This window comes from Molossus molossus, unplaced genomic scaffold, assembly GCF_014108415.1.
Source record: "Molossus molossus isolate mMolMol1 unplaced genomic scaffold, mMolMol1.p scaffold_m16_p_14, whole genome shotgun sequence".
Classification (NCBI taxonomy): Eukaryota; Metazoa; Chordata; class Mammalia; order Chiroptera; family Molossidae; genus Molossus; species Molossus molossus.
The window spans coordinates 57,431,125-57,437,124 of NW_023425349.1; positions in this window are offsets into that span (position 1 = coordinate 57,431,125).

The window sequence follows — 6,000 nt, forward strand, 5'->3', positions numbered from 1 at the left end:
AGATAGGAATGTTTCCCATGTGAGTACATCATGCAGCTCAGCAAGAAACAACTGAAATTTCCCGCCCTGCCCTAGTCCACCAGGAGAAGAGCTAGCGTTACTTTTGTGCTTGGTGTGAATATGCAGTCAATAAAAATGATTTACCATTGTAAACAGCTGTGATCTTTTCAAATATCCTAATGTGCTGCTGGGTTTATCTTGCACTCTCCAAAGCAGGGCATCAATAAGAGTTGTGTTCCTGTGGTTAATGCTATAATTGAATCATCTAGAAAATACTTAGTTTTTCAACTAATAGGAATGGGCCACCCAAGGCCAAAAAAAGCAAATTTACAGAAAATTTTTGTCAATTTGTTATATAATTTTTAAAAACTCATATTTTTGTTTGGTTCACATATTAACTGTTTAAGCCATAATTTTAACCAATGAATTTAAATATTCAATATAACTATTTGGAGTTTAAATTATTTGCTAGTACCAAAACGAGAAGTCATTTGGGGGTAGAGTCAACCTTTGCTTGTAATTAAAGTTGCTGCTACTTCTGTAATGTGTATTTTTTTACTTGGTAAAGGGCAATAAAACCATTACATGAACCTTTGTTTGTTCACAATCTCAAGTTAACAGCAAAAAGTATATGTATTAAAAGCCACATAAATATTCTTTTGATTGTATAATTCCACCTCTTAGAACTTACGGAATAACTTAGAAATTCAGAGACTTAATGTTTATTTATATGCAGAATTAGAGTTGGCAACATCCCAGATGTCTGACAGCACAAGATTGGAACAGACAGCCCATGTTGATAACATGGAAAGTGTTTGAAATGTAATTTAAAATGGTACAAAATCATGCATACCATGTAATTTCCACCAAATAAAACGATATGTAAAAGTGTAGAGGAGACGAAGTATCATCTCTAATAGGTGGGATTAACAATGATTCTGACTTATTCCTGTTGTCCTGTATTCCTAAATGTGCGGTCTCTGTGGATGTGCCTGTACTGGACATTTCATATAAATGGAATCATGTAATATGTGGCTTTTTCTGTCTGGCTTCTTTCACTTAGCATGATGTTCGTCTTTGTATATCAGTACTTCATTCCTTTTTAAGGCTGGATAATATTCTATTGTATGGACATACTACATTTAAGGAATTGGGTGGTTTCCGCTTTTTTACGATCATGAAAAATGCTACTGTTAACATTTCATGTTCAAGTAGTTTCTGTGTGGACATTTTCAGTTCTGTCCAGGAGTGGAAATGCTGAGTCATATGGTAACTAGTTTGAGGAAATGCCTAACCGAATCCCAAAGCACCTGTGCCGCTTTTTTAAAATTCCAACTAGCAGAGGAGAAGGGTTCCAGTTTCTACCATCAATATTTGTTATTGTTGCATTTTTGGTTATAGCTATTTGTATTAATATATGAAGTGATAGTGTCTCATTTTGGAGTTGCATTTCCCTTATGGCTACCTTTTCATGATTATTAGCCATTTGTCTATCTTTGGATAAAAATGTTCACATCTTTTGCTCATTTCACAGTTGGGTCATTTATCTTTCAATTGTTTTTGTAAGATTTTTTGTATCGTTTGGATACTAGATGCTTATCAGATACAGGTTTCATTCCCCCACTATCCAAAAGGAGTGTGTTTCTATGAAGCCTTTTGTAAACCGAAATGGCATCAAGCAAAGAGTGCCCTCTGCTTTCTGAAAGTCTGTGCTGTGGCATTTGGCTTTTTTGAAAGATCTACATTAGTACGTAACAGCTTTTTTCATAAAAGTGAAAATCCTGATTTCTTTGACTTAGCAAAAACATGTACTAATGCCAGTATTTTCTACTAAGAGTTTTATATATTTAGCTTCTATATGTTGGTCTTTGATGATCCATTTTGAGTTGATTTTTTGTGTTTTATGAAGTGAGGACCCCCTAACTTTGTTCTTTTGTATGTGAATATTCAGTGTCCCAGAACCATTTACTGAAGATTTTTCCCCAATTGAATTGTCAAAGCTCAAGAGATTATAAATGTATGGGTTTATTTCTGGACTGATTGTACTGCATTGATGTATGTGTCTGTTCTTAATGCCAGTACCACACAGTCTTGATAACTGTTGCTCCTTTGTAGGACGTATTGAAAGTGTGAGTCCTAAGTTTGTCTCAAGATTGTTTCGGCTATTCTGGGTCCCTTGCACTTCCATAGAAAATTTAGGATCAGCTTGTCAAGCTCTGAATGTGCACACACAAAAGACTGGCATTTGATAGGGACTATATTCAATGCATAAATCAATTTGGAGAATATTGCCATCTTAATATTAGGCCTGCCAATCTTGACCATAATGTTCAGCAACGTTTTACATAGTTTGCATTGTAAAAATCTTGTACTTTTGTTAAGCTTGTTCCAAAGTATTTTCTTCTTCTCAATCTATTGCAAATAGAATTATTTTTGGATTGTTCTTTGTTAGTATGTAGAAATACGATTTCTGTATATTGATTGGTATTGGATCCTACAACACAACTGAATTCATTTATTAATTGTTATAGTTTTTTGTGGATGCCGTAGGATTTTCTATATAGATCATATTGTCTGCATCTAATCTGGATACCTCCCACCTAACTGCCCTGGTTAGAACCTCCAGCACAATGTTCAACTGAAGTGAGCAGTGGATAGCCTTGCCTTCCTTCTGATCTTGGGGGGGAAGCAGCATTCCGTCTTCAAGCACAAATTATTTTTTCATAGATGATTTTTATTAGATTGAGCAAGTTCCCATCTATTACTAGTTTGTTGAGTGTTAGGCTTTGTCAGCAATTTTTTTGCATCTATTGAGATGATCATATTGTGGTTTATTTAATATGATATATTGCATTGATTTTTTTCAGGTATTAAACCAGCTTTGCATTCTTGGGATAAATCCCATTTGATCATGGTATGGGGTAAACTTGGAGAAAAGAAAGTATCAACATGTTATATTTTTACAAATCAAATAATGGAGTAGTATCAAAAATATATATTGATGTACTTCAAAATGGGTTAGGATGTTTTAAAAATAAAAAGACATAAAGAGGCATCAAGTGCATTTTGGCTTTATTGGCCATAAATTACACAAAGTGTATTAGGAATGTCATTCATATGTTACACCTTGTACCAAACTGTTTTGAGGAAATTCACTCAAAAAAATGAAGTAACTTGCACAGTGGGTAATCTGTTCCGGGGCGTGTGGTGCCCTTTCCTTGGGTGAAGATTAGAATGAGCTCTCTGAATGAAAGACAACGTCTTCCCTCCTATCTCTATCCCCCAACAAAAGACCATTTTTATTAGCCCAATGGATATGATTTAAGACTGCTGTAAATGTGTTGAAGCTCAACATTTACCAAATATCGGTCATTAATTTCTGTGAAATTCAGATGCACAACCTCATTCCACAGCAAAAAGGATTCCAGTTTAAGTAAACATTTCCATGTTGAGTTCTCTGCTCACATGAGCCATCTAGACCTTTAAACAGCTTCTTTTAAGAGAGACTTTTAAAAAGCTCTTTGACTTGAAATAACTTCAAATATGAGGACACAGACAATAAAGATCTATTTTTCTGTTAAAGATACTAACTAGTATATTAAAAACTTTATTTCAGTAACATTGTAAGGCAACAGTTAATCCTCAAGTCAACAAATCAGTGAAAAGAAATGGGTAGACATAATCATTCTTCCTATCGCTTCCTGAGTCAGCAGGCTGGGTATATGGCCCCCTCAGTGGTAATATTTTAAGAACCCTATCATGCTACAATCATTTTTAGGTCTACACAGTAAATTTTAAAGAATCCAGCCCAGCTGGTGTAGCTCGGTGGATTGAGCATTGTCCCATGGACTGAGAGGTCCCGGTTTGAACCCCAGTGCGGGAGACAGCTGAGTGTTTCTCTCAAAAAAAAAAAAAAAAAAAAAAAAATCCACATATTTAAAAAGGAAAAATAGTTATTCATTTGAAATCACAATTCTTTACACTTTCCCTGAATGTGCAATACTGTGCTATTTACATTTACATTTCATAGGAAATAATGTATTTTAGAATTTGAAAAGACTCTTTTAGAAATGAGTTCTTCAAATGATCAGATACTAAGAAAACTACTAAATTCATTTCAGAGGCTGCTGATCTGACAGTGGTTTGCTTATTAAAAGAGCCACGCATATTGAGTTACTTAACCATTTCTGCCACTTGAAACAATCTCCCAGAAACTAGTGAGCATATTGTTACTGACTTTGCATAATATGGAAGCTTTATAATGCTAAAGAAAACAAAAGAGAATGTTTACATATGAAGAAAATTCAAGGCAAAAAGAAAATCGTGATTGTTACTGATAAAAGGGAGTAACAACATCCTTCCAAGGGGAAAAAAAATCACAAGTTATAACACTTGGGGTTTGCCTTTTTTTCCAAAAATAATTTTTGGTAATCTCAGATTACAGGGACAAAAATATGCTTGAACAGTCATCCCTTAGACTCCAGGTGGGGTGGTGGTACAGCACCCCCTTGGATCCCAAAACCCACGATGCTCAAGTCCCATATATAAACTGTCATAGTATTTGCATAGAGCCTACATCCATCCTCCCATATACTTTAAATCATCGCTATATTACTTATACCTAATACAATGTAAATAGTAGTTGTATTGAATTTTTTAAGGACAAGGTAAAAAGTGTACATGCTTAGTACTGGTGCAACCATTGTAGACCTAACTACGCAGTATGCGTTAACAATAACTTTTTTCCCCTGAATATTTTCCAACCAGCAGATATGAAGGACTGTGTTTTGAAATTCTTGAGCTACTATATTACCATTTCTAACTTTTCCTCCACAACTTTGATTCCATACAAGCTATAAACACTTTATTCCACCTGACAAATTCAGAAATCTGGCCTGAGGAAGAAATGTGGCAGGAGTCAGGCACTTGGAGCCAGTCGTATGTGGTTTCTCCAACGTGAGAGAAAGGGAAGGCTCCAGTGTCCATGCATGTCACGACCAGAACGTTACCTTTCAGCTCAGATCAGGCAGCCAGTCTGAGGAGCGTGATGGAGAAACCACATGGGCACTGCACAAGCAGCTTCAAGAATAATAATGCATACTTACTATACTCTGTTAAAATGAATCCAAGTTCCAATTTTTAAATTTTTCCTATGACTTTTCTTTTAAAATGTTTCAGGGGGTGGGGGGAGCTATGTTTACTAAACTCAGATTTTGTCCAATTTTTTTTAACGGAAAACAGCAAGCTAGCAAAATTTACCACGGATCTCAGCAAACCCTCCCACTGCCGGAGCCAGGAGTCCGCCAGGCACCGCTGTGATTGCCTCACACACTGCACAGCACCGCCTCCCGGTCCTAGGGTTGCCGTTATGCAGGATCTGAACCCCAACAGCTCTAGGTACAGGGATATCAGTCCAGTGCAAGCCACAACTTTCAGGGAAGCCTAGTCTGCCGGACAGTAAGTTACTGAGAAACCAGTCTGTTCAGAAGATTGGAAAATAGACAAAAACAATGACCAAGTGTGTCAATAAAATTATGCCCTTAAGGATTAACCTTGGATAACAGAAAACTCCCTCCTACAAAACAAGACAATAAATATTTATAAAATGCTCTGCCACTATCACCCCACGCTCCTCCCCTCCCAGAATAGCCGCCATGGCAACTCGGTGCTCTGAGACAGGAAGTTAATTTAAGTTCCTATACTGGCACAAAAGTTCTGAACCAAAAGAACCTGTGAAAACCCAAGGAGAATACAGCATTGAGAAGGTAGGCAGGGGGACAAATAGGGAAACAGGCACTGAAACAGCTTTGGAAAAGTGTCATGACGATCAGGAACCACCAGCTGAACCACCAGCTGAGCACGGGCCTCCACATCAGGGGTCCTGGGCTCCACTGGAGACCAAGCACATGCCGGACGCTGCTCAAGCAGCACAGCTCCCGGCAGGGCTGGGACCTCAAAGCCCAGTGCTGCTTCCCTGGCCCTGTTTGTAACAGCTTCCTA